Genomic DNA, 18,567 nt, shown 5'->3' on the forward strand with positions numbered 1-18,567 from the left:
CCATTGGAAATAAAATCTTGCGCATCAAATGTCTTGTCATATATGGCAGTTTTTCATTCCAATTACGGTAAGAGTGTCATACTTCTGAAGAGCAGCATGCATACTACTTGATCAATTACTGTGACTAGTTGAAAATGCAATATAACTTAAGTGTAGCATGGGTTCAGATGTGAAGAAAAAGTCAGATGCAATGAATATCATGCATCAAAGGCGACATAAGTACAGGCAGGGAAGTGCACGAGAGTAAGGAACAAAGAAGCAAATCATAAATTGGGAAAGGCGCCATCCTGTTTCACATATCGCTTCCATGTACATGGATTTTGCATGTGGCTACACATATACCGAACAATGAACCAACTACCTGAAACCAAAGCTTTCTTTCTCTGAAGTGGTGAATTTACGCTAAAGAAAGAAAAATTATTGCGCTTCGCAGAATCTTCGACTCAGAACAAATACATATGCGTCTGGAAATATTAATGCTTCACCTCACTGTGCACTCTACCTTAAGCACAGAAATTTACCATGTACAGAAATGCTTCCATTTTATTTTGCCTTTTAACGATTATGTCTGCAGAAGCCATCAAACTAAGGGGCTTTTTCTTGATGAGTACTATGTGGTGACATCCGCCAATACATGAACGAGTGTTCCACGCAGATACTCTCAGTGCTTTGCACTGAACACATCTCTGGCTCCACTAGCTTACTTGGTTGGCAAGTTGATTGAGTCAGCTTCTGGCACGTATTTGATATTTTGATTAGGCTATCATATGACTGTTTCACTGAAGGAGAAACTACAATGTTACATTTTTAACACACTTTTCAATTGCAAGTGAGCCTAGCTTCTAAGACGTAAGTTGCGCACCACCATGTACACAGTTAAAGGCAATAATTCCTCCTCGCTTTTGCTTCGGGAGGCACGAGCAGTTCTAATGAAGTGGTGTCATGAGCATGCACTTAAACGATGATTTCTTAAACATAGGACACTCTGCCCCCAATGCTTCCCCTTTCTGGAACCTAAAAGGAAGCGATACTTTCAAAGTTAGGTGTAAAAAATAGGCAAAAGGGAGGACATGAAAATCTGTCTGCTTTATGTCAGCATTTAAAATACAAAATGACGGTGGTTTGTATTTGCACTCTTGCATTCACGTGCTAATAAATTATGTAAGCACCTAACCAAGCATAAGCTGTTGCTTTTTATAGTGAACTCAGGCATCGTGCTCGCTGCAAGTATGTATTATGTCACTAAGCAAATATTCAATTTCATTGTACCACTATTTCTTTATCACATGGATATATCTGTTGAGAGGCAAGACAAACAGCAGTCATTTCTCACAAAACTAATCAGCTTTTTTTAAACACATTTCTAACTTTTCAATGACACTTGCTCTTATCTGTTTGTCTCCAGAGAACATACTTAATCTTGACTTTCCTATCAGAGACATTACATGAATATACCATGTTATGTTGACTGCCTAGAGTATGTGAGAACCTTCATCTTCGCGTGACATACTGTATTTTTAAAGTTTTCCTGACATTTAGTCACATGGTACACCCAATATACCCACATTGTAGTTTTGCGTACTCAGTTTTGGGTACTCACACCACTCCGATGGAGTCCGTGTGAGTACCCGCACTGTGTAGTTTTCTCGTCTAAATTGCATGGCAATGTATTTTGATTCTTTGGCGTGCGCTCTTCTGCACTACGTGGAGTCGCGCTGCACTGGCTCTTTGACATCGTTGTGTCCTTGCTGCTGCCTTCCTGCGTTACATAAAGTGGGTGCCTGAAAAATATCATGTGCAAAGGTCGACACGAGGACATAGTGTAGAACAACATCAAGACAGTTAAGAAATGAGGTCACGGCACTAAAAGAAAGTATAAGCTCTTATACTGCCCACTGTTGCTTTTATAGTGAACTCAGGCATCGTGCTCGCTGCAAGTATGTATTATGTCACTAAGCAAATATTCAATTTCATTGTACCACTATTTCTTTATCACATGGATATATCTGTTGAGAGGCAAGACAAACAGCAGTCATTTCTCACAAAACTAATCAGCTTTTTTTAAACACACTTCTAACTTTTCAATGACACTTGCTCTTATCTGTTTGTCTCCAGAGAACATACTTAATCTTGACTTTCCTATCAGAGACATTACATGAATATACCATGTTATGTTGACTGCCTAGAGTATGTGAGAACCTTCATCTTCGCGTGACATACTGTATTTTTAAAGTTTTCCTGACATTTAGTCACATGGTACACCCAATATACCCACATTGTAGTTTTGCGTACTCAGTTTTGGGTACTCACACCACTCCGATGGAGTCCGTGTGAGTACCCGCACTGTGTAGTTTTCTCGTCTAAATTGCATGGCAATGTATTTTGATTCTTTGGCGTGCGCTCTTCTGCACTACGTGGAGTCGCGCTGCACTGGCTCTTTGACATCGTTGTGTCCTTGCTGCTGCCTTCCTGCGTTACATAAAGTGGGTGCCTGAAAAATATCATGTGCAAAGGTCGACACGAGGACATAGTGTAGAACAACATCAAGACAGTTAAGAAATGAGGTCACGGCACTAAAAGAAAGTATAAGCTCTTATACTGCCCACTGTTGCTTTTATAGTGAACTCAGGCATCGTGCTCGCTGCAAGTATGTATTATGTCACTAAGCAAATATTCAATTTCATTGTACCACTATTTCTTTATCACATGGATATATCTGTTGAGAGGCAAGACAAACAGCAGTCATTTCTCACAAAACTAATCAGCTTTTTTTAAACACATTTCTAACTTTTCAATGACACTTGCTCTTATCTGTTTGTCTCCAGAGAACATACTTCCAGGGGCGGCAGCACGGCAGCGGCAATGGCGCATAACCACGCATGGCTTGTTTTGCAGATTCTGCCGCTTATCATCAGCAGTGCGGAGCCCAGTTCAGCAACGATGGACGTCACCTGGATGAGCCGGTTGGATCAAGCAGCAGTGACATCGGCAACGGACAGCGGGCATATAAAGCTAACACTGCACTCGGCTACCTTCAGTGGGGGCGGCAGCACGGCAGCGGCAATGGCGCATAACCACGCATGGCTTGTTTTGCAGATTCTGCCGCTTATCATCAGCAGTGCGGAGCCCAGTTCAGCAACGATGGACGTCACCTGGATGAGCCGGTTGGATCAAGCAGCAGTGACATCGGCAACGGACAGCGGGCATATAAAGCTAACACTGCACTCGGCTACCTTCAGTGGGGGCGGCAGCACGGCAGCGGCAATGGCGCATAACCACGCATGGCTTGTTTTGCAGGTTGGTTATTACTCTCATGTATCAAGACTACGGTCAAATTGCCTATGTCTATTGGTGCTGCCGCTTCCTGCGAAGTGTTTTGAAGTTTTGAGCATGTGGTGGTTGGGTCTAAAGGTCTTGCTTTCCGGGGACGTTGAAACAAACCCTGGCCCAACTGTGGAAGAGATGCTGAAACAAATTTTGGATAAGCAAATTCAAATGGACAACAGGCTCGCCAATTTGGAAGAGAGCCTAGTAAAAATTACGAGTCAATGTGCTCGGGTGGAAATTCTAGAAAGAACGATTGAAGACGTTAAGCGTACAGTTCAGTATCAGCAACAGCGACTAACTGAATTAGAAGACCGGGCACGACGGAATAATCTTATTGTATTTGGTGTTCCCGAGACTGAAAACGAAACCCGTGAAGATATCGAGCAACAAGTTGTAAAAAATATTTTTTCGAACAAACTTGGCGTTACGATTTCATCAGTTGAAAGAATACATAGGCTTGGTCAAAAGAAACAATCACGCAATAGACCTGTTATCCTAAAATTGTACGATTACAATGAAAAGGTGGCAATCTTTAAAAATTGCAAAAAACTCAAAGGAACCAAAATTAGTGTTTCTGACGACTATTCGCCAGAAACAGTCGCAAAAAGAAGACTACTTTGGAAATCGGCTCAGACTGATAAACGCGATGGCGCAAAGGTCAGTCTTGTTCACGATAAGCTTTTCATCAATAGCATTGCTTACACATGGGACTTTGAGCAGAATGTGCGCATGAGACTGCGCAATGAACGACCCCATGCCACCGAAAAAAGTTGATTGACGCGCAAGGCACCCTGAAATAAGGTTACTGAACATTAATGCACGGAGCATAGTGAATAAGGCAGAGCAGCTTGAATACTTGTCATTGCTTTACGACGCAGAGCTCATTGCCATAACAGAAACGTGGTTGCACAGGGACGTCAAGGACGATGAGGTATTTCCAAGCACTTACAATGTAATCCGCAAAGACACAGGAACACGAGGCGGTGGCGTGGCGCTTCTAGTGAAGAAACCACTCAGATATGAAACTGTGCCATCCATAAACGGGCATGAAAGTGTGTGGTGCAAACTATTTCTTGGCAATACCATTTTGATAGCTGGCGTTATCTATAGAGCCCCCGGAAGCCCTGTTGAATTTTTGTATGCGCTTGACCAGCATTTAAATAACATAAGGAATGCCAGAAGTAGAATTATTTTAACAGGGGATTTTAATTTACCAGGTGTCGACTGGGATGCGAGAATTACGGGGCCAGTGGAAAAGCCTAGCGCTGATATAATGTTCGAGATTATGCTTAAGCATAACTTTGTTCAGGTAGTTCATGAGCCGACCAGGACACAGGGGCAAAATCAATCTACGCTGGATTTGTTATTTTTGACTAACGGAATATTTAATTATGTCGACATTGAGGAAGGCATATCAGATCATAAAACAGTAGTAGCAACTTTAAGTATAGGAAATACGCAATTAGAAAAGAATCCTTCTGTATATGTATATAATTTTAATCGGGCTGACGACACGTCGGTTATCGACTACTTAGAACGAGCTCTTGATAACATGCCGGTTGATAATGACATAAATAGGGTTTGGAGATACTTTGTATCAGCTGTTCGCGCCTGTTTAGAAAAATATTTTCCCAAGAAAATCAAGCGCATAGGAAAACCCAGTCCATGGGTAACTAGAAACATTATTCATTTGAAGCGGCGACTGAATCGTGCACGTAGAAGTATGCCAAGGCGATGTGCAGAAATAGCCAGTCTCAGTACACAAGTTAGAAAGGAATTAAAAGACGCAAAGGCGGCATTTTTTTCCACAACACTGGTGGATTACTTGCAAAACTCACCTCAAAAATTCTGGAATTACTTATCTGGTTCTACGTGCAACATTAATGAAATTAAGGTAGACGGAAATATCTGCACTAAACCAGCTTTGATCGCACAGGCTTTTAACAGTATGTTTAACTCTGTGTTTACACCTGGCAGTAATAGGCACCCCATAAATGCGAGCGATGGTTTGTTGCTGTGTGAAGATAGAAATGAAATTGTACTCTCTCGAGAAGGCATTCTAGCATTGTTGCTAAAACTGGATACCAAAAAATCTTGTGGCCCCGATGAGATACCCAATGAGTTTTTAAGGCGTTATTGTGAATGGATATCGCATTTTTTGTTTAGAATTTTTGCAATATCATTCCGTATCGGAGGTGTGCCAGAAGATTGGCTCCTTGCACGCATCGTACCTATATTTAAAGCGGGCAGTAAGTTATTGACGGAAAACTACCGGCCTATTTCCATTACATGCTCCGCGTGTAAACTGTTGGAACACATAATATCCAAAAATCTCGTTGAATATATAGAAAACAACAACTTATTCTACAGTAAGCAGCATGGCTTCCGCCAACGTCTGTCAACGGTGACGCAGCTTTTTGAGGTGTCTCATGCTTTCGGCGTCGCAATTAACAACAACGAACAACTTGATGTTATAGCAATAGATTTTTCGAAGGCTTTTGACCGGGTGTGTCACATAAAACTTATTGAGAAATTGTATAAACTTGGAGTCAATACACAAATTGTGAAATGGATCCATGCGTACCTTACAAATAGAAAGCAATATGTTCAAATAGCAGGCGAAAGATCATCCTCATTACCTGTGTTATCCGGTGTACCACAGGGTTCGGTTTTAGGACCAATTCTGTTTCTATTATATGTCAATGACATTGCTAATGACTTGCATCCTAACATTGAACTGCGTCTATTTGCGGATGATTGCCTTATTTACTGTCGCGTTAAAAATGTCCAGGATCAAGTGTTGTTGAACGAAAGCTTGCAAAGAATTTATGACTGGTGTGTTACGTGGGACATGAAAATTATTTTCGATAAATCAGCTTACATGACTGTATCTAACAAGAAAACCCCGTTGCTTTTTTCTTACAGAATAAATAATAGCCCACTTCAACATGTTAGTAAGCTTAAGTATCTCGGGGTTACAATCACGCACAATTTGAATTGGAACGCACACATCGAAAAGATATGTGGTTCTGCTCAACGCAAACTCGGTCTGTTATGACGAAAGTTGAAAGATGCTACACCCGAGGTAAAGCTCAAGGCGTACAAAACAGTAGTACGGCCTACACTGGAATACGCATGTATAGTCTGGGATCCGCACCAAGTAGGCTTGATAAATAAACTGGAACGAATTCAAAGACTAGCCGCAAGGTTTATCTTTAATGCTTATCAAAGGACGCAGTCTGTAACTGCGTTATTATCTCGTGCCGGTTTGCCCGAACTGGCCACGCGCAGAAAAATAGCCAGGTTGAAATTCTTGTCCCAAATGTATAATAATAAATTCAATTTGGACTCCAGACTATACTTGCGTCCCCCTGGACGAGTGTCCCCACGTACAGCTCACCCTCATGTTGTAATGCCCTATGTGCCGCGTGTTGATGCCTTCAAATTTTCCTTTCTTGTGAAAACTATAGTTGATTGGAACAAACTTGACGCAGATGTATTTATTGAAACGCCCACAACTGAATCATTTGAGCGTAAACTGTCATGTGTTTGCTGAATGCATTGTTTGTTTATTGCGGAACTGGTGTTACGTGTTTGTGGAAAAATTTTTTTCCCCCACCCCTGTAACAGCCCGCAAGGGCTAACAGTATTGGAAATAAAATAATAAAAAAAGAAATGCATGCGAAACATCTAAATAACTGCAACAGTCAACTGCGAAACAAACTTGATTTTTTTAGATTTAAAGAGAAAAGAAATAACCGACAGTTCATCCTCGTTCAGCATCAATGTTACAATGCACCTACTAATAAATAGAATATTGGTCGTTGTCAGATGTCATAAGTATGTCATCAGTCCAGTGTGTTGCAAACACCACTTGGGACACATCCTAAGCACGTGCCCACTGCGCCCCCGCACCATCTCTGGTTGTGCCACTGATCATGCCGTAATTTGAGGATCATGTCTGCAAGCATGATGTTCAATAGGAATGAAAATATTTTCCTCCAGTTCAATGGATATTACTGGATCTGCCTATAAAAATGGTCAACAATGCTTGTTATGACAAGCTTACCCACATTTCAATACCAACAAGAAACAGTTCAACGCGGCCTGCATCTGAGCTTACTGAAAGGCATGCACTTTTTTCATTTATGAGGGGCGCAATTGAGTTTATTTTTGAGAGACTCGACTCCTGCTGCAGTGTGAAATCTAGTATATTACATTCTTGAAGGCATGTAAAAGTTGCAGTTAGACCACAGTTATTAGTTTATTTCTGGACAATTCACTGAGTTTGTACACATAAGCACCCTTTCAGATTCGCGCCGTGCTCAAGTAGACATAAAATCTGACATATAATCACACAATTTCAATACATAAGCAAAAACAGTTCACTCTTAGGGCTAGACTCCATGAGAGTGATTTCGCGCACGACGGCATCGAGCGACGGCTTCGAGCGACAAAACGGGCCGTCGCTTGAACTGATCGCTCGGTTCTGCAAATCTAGAATCCGTCGCCCGTCGCCCGGAAGTGCTATAGCACTTCCGGGCGACGGAACTGGCTAGTTGCTCGTATATGAGCGACTAGCCAATAGCGCGAAGCCGAAACTGGATGCGCATCACTCAAATACTACCGATTGTCGCACGGAACGAGCAAACGATTGAATTTTTATATGTGCGAGGATAAGAACCTACTGCAAGCCCTTCAGAAATATTTTATGCTGCTTTTTACAGTAAAATAGACCAACCTAAATTACTAAAGCACACGTCATGCTAGTTTCGACGCGTATTTGCAGCCCTCATACAGGCAACACCTGGGAGATGTCTCTCGAAATTGTCGCTCGCACGTAGTACGATTTGCAGGCGACCAGCGAGAGCGACAGCCATCCCCATCGCATCGCTTGTCGCTGTTGCACGGAAGATCGCTTCTATAGGGTTTATGCTTTATTCAGCATAAAACATGAATTCCTTATGTGTTTTCAGTAAGTTCAAGATAACGCACTCAACTGACCTCTTGCAGCATGCAGATGAATGCCTGCAACAATGTTTATAACTAGCACTGGCGCTGCACGTAACTTCAGTGGTCGCAGATTACCCATGGGCGAAAGACGCCGTCAAACACGCGGCTTATTTATAATGAAAGCATGCCGCCAGCAAAATGACGCCTTCTGTTATGTGGCTCGTGATTTCAACAGCGTTCCGTACACAGTAGACTACCAAACTGAATAAATGCATAAAATGCACGCTAAGCATGTTCCGCATAGGCTCGGTATCATGTGAACAAACCATTTTACGCGTCCTCTCGCCTCACGTCTTATTGAACGCACCATGGTTCTGGCAGCATTTGCGAGTTTCAAATCTCTTACGGATAGCGGCAAGTGATAAAATCACATGCAGTTATCGCGACGCCTAGCTTTTTCGATTGACATCGAGAGATACCGCGCGCCTGCCTAGTCCATTCTCAATCGCGTCGGCTGAGCGCCGCGACGACTTCCTGGCGATAGCACGTCATATACGTAGAATGTGCTCCTAAGTTACAATTAACTTAGCGTGGAGGACTTGTTATATCCAAGGAATGACGAACGACTGTCGTGTTTTTGCGGCGACGTGAGATTGCCTTCGTTGCTGCTCGCTGAACCCTGGATCACCTTTCTCCGGTGCTGTGCTGTACCGCGACGTTGTGCACGCGCGCGGTGGGCCAACTACGAGTGAAAAAGTAGAGTGCTGGCTCTGCGTTCCTTTGAACTGTGGCTGTCTGTTTTCTTAGACGCAAAACAGTGTATTGCTTGCTCGGCGGCGTGAGTGATCCATCCCCATGTTCGGGGTCGGCCTCCTACAGTTGAAGCAGAAGCTTACGCTACATTTTGTTCTGTAATGCCGCAAAAGTAGAACGGGCATTCTACTCTCTCTCAGAATGACAGAGTGAAAAGCACATTTCACTCTCTCCTGGGTGACGGGGTGAAAAATGCATTTCACTCCACTTCACATTTTTAGAGAGTAAAACAACGCTATCAAGAGTAAATCGGTCCCTTCACTCTTGCGATACCCTCCCTAGTTTCTAGAGAGTAGGCGCCGACTACAGGGGGGGCTCCGCGGCTCGAGCCCCCTCCGGAGTTTTCCGGTTGGGGCCCTGCCCCCTCCCGGCAATGCCGTAGGCTAGCCCCCCTCCCCCCCACACACACACACACACCCACACACACACGCACCTAAAATGTCATTACCAGAGTTTTGTCACCCACAGCATTAGATATTTCTTTTAATTTGACTCTACTTTTTCACCTAAATTTTATTGGGGCTAATAGCTTACTTCATCATTGCTGGCGCGGACGTGCACGGCTTTTAATTTATAATTTCGCTTCATTTCCTCAAATCCTGACAATAGGCTGACAAGTGCATTAGAAGCATCAGCGCCAGCTGTTTCATCCGGATTTTTTCACTTCAACATCGTTTTAAGTTTTTCCTGTAAACACCCTGCACATGCACAATATATTTAAATATGAACACCGCAAAATATTTATTATATTTTTGAAAGAGTAGGTAGCCAATTAAGAAATATTCCCTAAAGGAATGTATAGCCTATTCCTAGAGAATGAATATGTTGCTGCATCTTCACCTCGCTTCAAATTGCCTTGCATGCTTTTTTGACACTGACAAAAACCTGCAGACTTCAGTGGCCCCTTCGGCAGAGTCTTTTATCAGCGGCTTGTGAAATGCACGTGAATGATATGAGTTTCAGTAATGCTTCTCTTTCTATTGCCAATCCTAACGACTTGCGGAAAAAAAGCGAAACTCTTTTAATAAGCTGCAGCATTTACTTTAGATAGAAACATCGTCACTTACACGCAGCGGTCATAAATATATACAGGGTGTCCCAGTAAACTATGCTGCACCAAGATTGAAAAAAATCAATCGCATTACTAGAAGAAAACCTAGTACATATTGTTTCCAATACAGTGGAGTAGCCACCAGTATTCTTTTCATTACTGAGAGATATTTAGGTATAATTAGTAACTAATGATCCAATTCTAGACGCACTTTCCTAACAAAGTGTTAGTGAGGAATCTGCAGGCACAGCCAAGGGACCTCTAACTGCGGTATATTTATGGAGATTCTAGAAAAAGACTTCCTATCGCGCTGCACTGACAAGCCCCACACATACGTAAGATACATAGATGGCATACTCATAATATGGGGCCATGGTCCAGACAGTTTAGATAAATTTGTAGCATTTGTAAACGCTTTTCACCTAACAATAACATTCACATCACAATCCTCAAGTCAGCGCATAAACCTTCTGGACACAACACTATACTTCGAAAACGGGGGCTAAGGACAACGCTGTATAGAAAGCCTTTCGACAAACAACAGTACCTAGAATATACGAGCCACCACCCCATGCATTGCAAACAAGGCATCTTTAAAGGCCCTGCCCCACGACTATGTCGCATTTGCATTGAAAACCAAGACTGCATAGATAGACTCAGTCACCTTAAAAAAACCCATCAAACAGGAACCACCCAAACAGTGATCTTCAAATAGCCTACGCCGATGCAACCAAACTTGATCGAGCAGAGGTCCTGAAGCCCCGCCCGAAGAACACAAGAACAACAACGCCTCTTCTTACTAATAAATTCTCAAACGCACTCTCAAACGTGAATAACGTCCTCAGTAAATAGTACCCATTTCTCACCAGCAACCAGAAACAAGATTTTTCCCGACCCGCCCAGAGTAGCCTACAGACGCAACACTAATTTCAAAGATATTCTTCTGCATAATGATAGGTCCTCCTATCGAAACGATGGCTAGCCATTCAGAGGCACCTTATCCCTGTTTAGAAACTTTATACCACAGCGGTAAATTCAGCGACGCAACTAGTTTCTCGGACTGATAAATAAACACCACGACATATGAAAAATACCCCTTGACTGCGCTTCTATCCGCATCATAATGCAGAGTGCGTCTTCGGCAACAAATACTTTATCTTCAGGTTCACGAGCGTCAAGGACGGGGGCATTACACAGCGTTTGAAATTCCACTTCTGCACGAGAACAGTAAATGACGGCTTTATTAGTGGAAAGGAAGTGCCAGCTCAAAATAAGATCGTGGGAACGAGAACACAGCACCAAAAATTCGACGATGTAGAGGAGGCCGTTGATCACAACGCGAGCAGTACACGCAGCTGCAGGCGTGATGCGGTCTGCGCTGGCAGTACGAAGTGACACGTTGGACAGTGGCGTCGTGACTTTTCGGAGCGTACGGCAAAGTTTGGCACTAATAACTGAAACTGCGGCACCAGTGTCAACGAGGGCGACTGCAGCACACGCCGTCCACATATCCGTCAGTAACATTAGTCGGAGAAGGGAGAGGCCTTGGTATGTTCGTGGGTGACGCAGTTCTTGCCCCTGGAACTGCGACGATTAGTTTTCCCGTTCTGGCGAAGAAGCACGACGGCGCATCGGCGAAAGCGAGCGGCGTCGAGACGTTGGCGAACGGCTGTCAACAAGAGGGCGTTGGTCCAAGTAGGAAAAGATCTGGCCGGGGTTCTGAGACGCCGAGGGTGACGGGTATGGGTAAACGTATGGTGCGGCGTCGAAGCTACGGCGATAGGACGTTGCGCGGCGACGACAAAATCGTGCAACGTGGCCAGGTACACCACACGCGAAACATGTTGTCCGGTTGTCAGGAGTGCGCCATTGTCGACTGCTGTACTGCGGCTGAACGAAGTGAGGAGCTGGACACGGTGGCACGACCGTTGGGGATGGTGCAAAGGTGCAGGGGGCGGCCGCGCGATAGCCTCGGCATAGCTGAGAGGTGCAGTGACCTCGGGAAAAGCAACTGGATTCGGCACAGGCGGAGTTTCGCGGGCAGAAGGGAGAGCTGCGCACACTTGCTCCTGGATGACCTGGCGAAGGTTGGCCGGCAAAGGCGAAGGTGGTGGCGTGGCTGAGGACAGCAGCGAAAGCTGACGAGCGACCTCAGTACGGACTAACTGCTATATCTGGCAAAGCAGGGAGTCCATCTCAGGAGCCGCAGTCGTGCTCGCGAGGGTTTCGTTGGACGCAGGGTGGCGCCACGTGCGAAGTCGCTTTCTGCAGAGCTCGTTGAAACTTCGGCAAAGCTCGATGACCTAAGAGACAGTGCCTGGGCTTTTGGAGAGGAGCATATGAAAGGCATCATCGGAAATGCCCTTCATGAAGTGACGTACCTTGTCCGCCTCCGCCATCGTCGGGTTGACACGCCGGCAGAGGTCGACGACGTCCTCTATGTAGCTGGTGAACGTTTCACCAGTTTGCTGGGATCGGCTTTGTAGGCGTTGTTCAGCGCGAAGTTTGCGCACGCCAGGGCGGCCAAAAACTTCTGCGATACCGGTTTTAAAGCTGGCCCACGTGCAGAGATCGGCTTCGTGGTTTTTGAACCACAGCTTGGCGACGCCCGATAAATAGAAGATCTCGTTGCCGAACTTTAGGGGATCGTGCCCTTTGTTGGTGTTGCTGGCGCGTTCATACGATTCCAGCCAATCTTAAACGTCTTTCTCATCGGTGCCGCTGAAGATATCAGGATCCCGCTGACGCTGAGCACCGGCACAGACGTTGGCTGGAGTAACCGGTCGGGCTGGGGTCGTCAGGCATGACAGATGGCAGAGTTCGGGTGCACAATTCCAGGTGGGGGAAACCGTAGCACCTCCACCAGCATCTAATAAGATTACAACACAAGAGAGCAGCAGGCAGCGTGTTTCAGCCAGAGCAGCTGAGGCAATCTCGAGCTCGCGCCTCGCGGGCGACTGGTGATGTGGGCTGCGGCGCCGAGCATTCCTCTCCACTACAATATATGTATATATATATATATATATATATATATATATATATATATATATATATATATATATATATAATTTTGAAATGTGTTCGCGCCCCAGCCCTCTACCCGTCCCCCTGGAAAAGTGAAAACTTTCTACCTATGCTTACAGCTGCACCGAAAGGCTACACTGTGATTTCCCGGCGACCTTGTGTGAACCGGCGCCACTTAAATTTCAGCGGAGAACTAGTACAAACATCTCCCAATTGTTCCGCAGCTACCTACGGCAGCACGTGCAAGCACTGCCGCGACGGCTCGCGCAAGCCAGAACGGAGCAAAGGCTCGCTGCGGACCCGTTCCTCCTCGCCCGAATGAAAAAGCCAATGGAGGCAGGACCGCAATCAAAGCGCGTTCTGTACAGATAAGGCAGGCTTTGGCGTTGCCAATTTCACGGACGAGTTCCTGCTCCCTTTCGAAGAAGTGGTATCCGCGACTGCACCTGTACTGAGCCTTCGTGTGCTGAGCCTACGAGTGCCGCGCTCATTTCTGCGAGGTTCGGTGCGCGTGTAGTGCAGTGCCACGAATCTCCAGGTAAGCAAATCGCTCCGACGTACCAACGTCCCTGAAGCTACTTGACTCTGCAAGTAAACGCAAAAGCTTTTCAGCGCAGTAGGAAAGGGAAAAAAAGTTAATATAGATGAAAGCATCCCTGCTTTTTCGAGCGACAGCTACAGATTCATACGCCCCAGCTGTACTACATCCGCCACCCTTACATGAGCTAGCAGCTGCTCGCCTTCTTTTTGGCGTTATTTTGTAAATCACGTGCGCCATACATGCTCCTCTTTCAAACTATGTGCGTTACACGACTCCCCTTTAACTTTAGTCGACCGGAGTTGAATGCTGACTACATTTCTTTGTTGGTGTTAGTAGCGTCGGCCAGGAAACCCTACGGACTTTTCGTTACCGCTGCATGGTCATCAGTCGGTGCCAATTGCAATGGTTTCTCTCATGTAAGGTCAACCTCTGCTGGCGTGAATAGGCTTCGCCAGCTGCTCGTCATTACACGCACAGGTGAGGTCTACGTTGAAGCGCGCGTGCGGGAACATGTCGCTGAACATCGCCGTGCTTTTGATGCTGCGGTGGTATTAACGGCGCCTCTTAGCAGTTTTCAGGATACATCTCCAGGCACGTGTGCGGTGGTTGACCAAGGGTCCTTGGTTTATAACCGAGATCATGCACACGACTCCGTATTCAGAGCATCGCTCCGACATTTAACGTCGCTGTCACTACATTTGTTTTGCGGCTGTCGCCCAGTGAATTTACTGGCTGTATGACACTACTCGACGTTGCAGCGGTGGACTTCTAGCGGTGAAAACAGCAAAATGACTCTACGTACGCTGCAAATACTGCAAGCATTGTCCAAAAAGGCACGTTATTCAACCGGTTTTATTTCCCTTGCACATCTCTTAATGGCGGCTTGGTGCCTGTATTTTTTCCGAGACTATCGTGACTTGGGCTCTCTCCCTGATGTAACAGACGCACTTAGAACAATTAACACATTACCAGCCAGTGTATTTTATGATCACAGTACCATTTTCAGTTTCAGATAATTAAAGCACAAAAGTACTGCGTTTCTTGTTGCGCTATTTTGACAAGGGCCCAGCGAAGACAAACATATTGTAGTTTTTTACCAGCTGCATAATATATTTGATCTATTCATGGCCGAATTTGCAGAATAGCTGAACATAGCATGTACTCCTTTACATGAACTTTGCTTATCCTTTGCCAAGCATAGCGTATGTTTCTCGAAGCTGCAGCTTGGGTGTAAGCTTTAGAAAAAAAAAGGTTTAAACTCTCAATGCAACATGTTCAACGTAGAATGCATATTGACAGCGCAGAAAGAAAATGAATACAGATCTAATTTATAAAGTACGCTTGACCTAAGTGCATGCCAGAGAGGTGTGCTTCTTTTCAAAGCACATGCATACGGTTGCAGGTAAAAATGATATTAATGATTGCGTCAACAATGCTACTATTCCTGCTGGTTCCTTTCTTGCTGCCGACAGAGATGGCTATGCTCTTATCTTCTCAGTCAATAAAATAGCAGCAATGTTACAGTAAACTTTGATAAAAAAAGCAATTTAAATATCATATGAAGATTATGTTAAAAAACACAGTTTATGCGTGGTTTTATTGAAAATTTGAAAATACGTGGAATGAAACTGAAAAGAACAACGGTTAAAAGGTAAACAACACCCCCCAAATTTTACCTGTGAACAAAGCTCCCGTGTGGGAGCCGAAACGTCTTCTTTTCTTTTAAATCTTTATTTGGTCGGCGAAGTGCCTCGGGTTTTTGTTTACCTTTTAACCATGTTTCATCCCGACCAGACGGGCTTCCGTCAAACATTTAACTTCAGAAAAGAACAATGATCACATATGTTTCTCTGCCAAATGAGACGAGTTATACAATAAATGTAGGACAACTCACATTGGGGAACCACACTTAGACACCTTCTGTTGAAAGATCTGAAAATTTTAACAATAATGTCACTAGCCAAACCATACAAAAGGAATGTAATGGAAGAACAGATTGTCATTTGAGTTGATGCCACCAATCTGGCGACTGTTTCACTGACCAGTGACCTAAACGGTGAATGATGAAATCTCGACCCACATTCGTATCGATATTTAATCAATTTGGGACCACTAGATCAGTCCGTGTTCAAAAAAGAAAGCAATCAGCCAGTGCACCCGATGATCTTGACATCGATCTACAGGCATACGTCACTGTCAGGCCGGAAGCAAGTGTCAGGGAAATCGCCAGCACATATGGAGCGACCCCAGCTTCAGTCTGGAGGAGTCTTTCAATGCACAGCTACCAGCCACATCATGTGTGTCTTCACCAAGAGCTAAGGCCCACCGACTTTCAAATACGGCTATAGTTTTGTTATTGCTGCCTGATTCAATGCGACAAAGATCGGTAATTTCTTAACAGATTGCCTTGGACCGACGCCGCCCAGTTTTGTAGGGATTCAATGTCAACTTGCACAACGTACTGTATTGGTGCGATCAGAACCCCAACTGGCTTCGTGAGCATAAGCACCAGGTAAGGTGGTCAGTTACCCTCCCTTCCCCGCAGCGCGTCGCAACGTTGTAGGCCTCGCGCGCGTGAGAAAACGGCGCGTTTCCTCTTCGCATCCGTTCCTTTCGCGCTGGCGAAATAGAGCCGATATCGTCGGCTCACCTCTCATGCTTCCACTCGCACATACAGCGTAGGACGCGCTGCAACGGCGTTATGACCCTTGGACTTTCTACGGAACCTCACAGCTACGCCCAGACCAACGGCGACGGCAGAAATGCGCGTACAGTGTCCATAGAATCGATAAAAAAATCACTGACGATTACGATACTCCCTAATGCGAAATTTTCGTGCAGCTCTATAGGTACTTTCATTTTGCGATAAACTGGCTGGCGCAGACAATCTTTCGTGTGCAGCACGATCCAAATGCAGGGAATTGTGGCACGTCTACCTCTTTATTCTGTAGCTCACGAGAGGCAGCGCGTAAATGACGAGCGGCTGCGATTCACTACAGCCGCCACAGGCAGACCTCAGCTCATGGAGTGCTTGGTTTTCATAAAGAAAACGCGCTCTACTAGGGCACCGTATCCTAGCCATCATCACCGCACAGGCCGTCTTGCACCACACTACGGTTTTGCTCTCACGCTTTTGTTCCACCAACGACGATAGTGGCCCTTCGTGGTGGTGAAGTCATGTCACCAGTGTCACCGGCGATGAGACTCAAGGGAGCGTCACATTCGTACCCTATTCGTACCCGGTCGCCGTCGGCCCTTGCAGGAACAGTCATCCCCGTCACACACGCTATACGCGAGGACAACTTTCTGTGGCTATGAAAGGAAAGCCCGGCCTTCCAAACTCCGCCGCTTCGGTGGCAGAGGTAAATGCTGCCATTCATCAGGAGGGCGGGTCGTAAATCCGCTTACCTTGCACGACCTCTCAACTCATCCTTCGCCCTCCCTCGCAATTCCCTTACCTTCGCCTGTTCCCGCGCGCACTCGCCGGCCCGGCGTCAGCTTAGCTCGCTGCGTGAAGTTTCATATTTCGTTATCAGCTGTCATCAGGAAGCGGACGCTTCTGCACCTGGACCAGCGTGGGCAATTTCGTCAGTTTCATGGTTCTCGATGGCTGTGTGCTTGTACTCCGCGATCTTTCACCCGTTTCACGACTCGCACTCTTCGTGCATCGTGTAGTGGCGCACGAATACCTCAAAAACAAGCCCTGCAAGTTTCTTCCGGCTGCCTAAAGACAACAGGTTAGCGCGCACAGCCAAGGACTTCAGAAGGCGCGTGTACAGGAATACGGCCTTGTGCATGTGTGTGCTGCATCAACCTCCGGACGTCATTGCGCCTTGATTGTGCAACATTTCCCTCTTAACAGTAGAGAAAGCTGAAAAATAGATGTTCCTCGTCATTGTCACCTGGTGTATGCCTCTGTTTTGGTGTACAAAGTCTCCGCAACTTCAGTAACTCACCGAGCTTTACATAACGCTCTCAATGCTTTTTCTGTGCGTCACCGTTCTACAAACGAATTAACAGCTGAAAAAATACTGTTCGTGTTTATGTATTATGTCAGTAATTACCGGTAATAAAACCGCGCGAACAACTTTCGTGTATGGCATGATACATTTTTTGTTTCTGCAGTTTTTTGTTTCTGAAAGCATGAGCTTGCAGTTCGTGCTTGTTAGACAAAGGAGTGCTCAGTAGGTGTGACCTAGTGCCTTAAGTGACATAATAAACGAGTTTTGCGCCAGAACCTCAAACACAGGAAAGGAGACAGCACAGGCGTATTTTTTGCGTGTGTGCTTCTGGCGCAAAGCTCGTTTATTATGTTGAATAAACAACTAGCCCCGCAGTTCACTCTCCTCAAGTGACATAATTTTACTGCTAAGCATTGCATTGGTGGAGAACTAAAAGTCGTGTTGTTGTCTTATTTCACCTGGTTTTTGATTGATGAATATGCCTTTCTGCGAATGTTTTCTATGTGCTGCTGCAAAAGCTGGCTACCTTCTGCTCCCCGTTGTCAACGTTACTCAAGTTGTGGCAAGTGCAAGATAATGTGATAATGTGTATTTCCGTTTTTAGCACAATGTTATTTTTGTTCTGCTATGTCTTTTTCATTTTGTTCAGTAGTAATAAATATACCACGCTTTTGACATACTTTTTCCAGGCTATATAAACCATTTCTTGTTGTATCTATCTGTTGTGTTGGAAGTGGAATTTATATATGTTCTGGCATATGCTGGAATACTCAATGTATGGATGCGAATGCGTGTGTGCAAACACATAAAGAACCCACTGCGCACCACGTGCCAGTTCACGATGCCACTGTCTGGCGCACCGCGCTCGATGAAAAAAATACGCGCCACGAACAGGC

This window comes from Dermacentor variabilis, chromosome 3 (assembly GCF_050947875.1).
Source record: "Dermacentor variabilis isolate Ectoservices chromosome 3, ASM5094787v1, whole genome shotgun sequence".
Lineage (NCBI taxonomy): Eukaryota > Metazoa > Arthropoda > Arachnida > Ixodida > Ixodidae > Dermacentor > Dermacentor variabilis.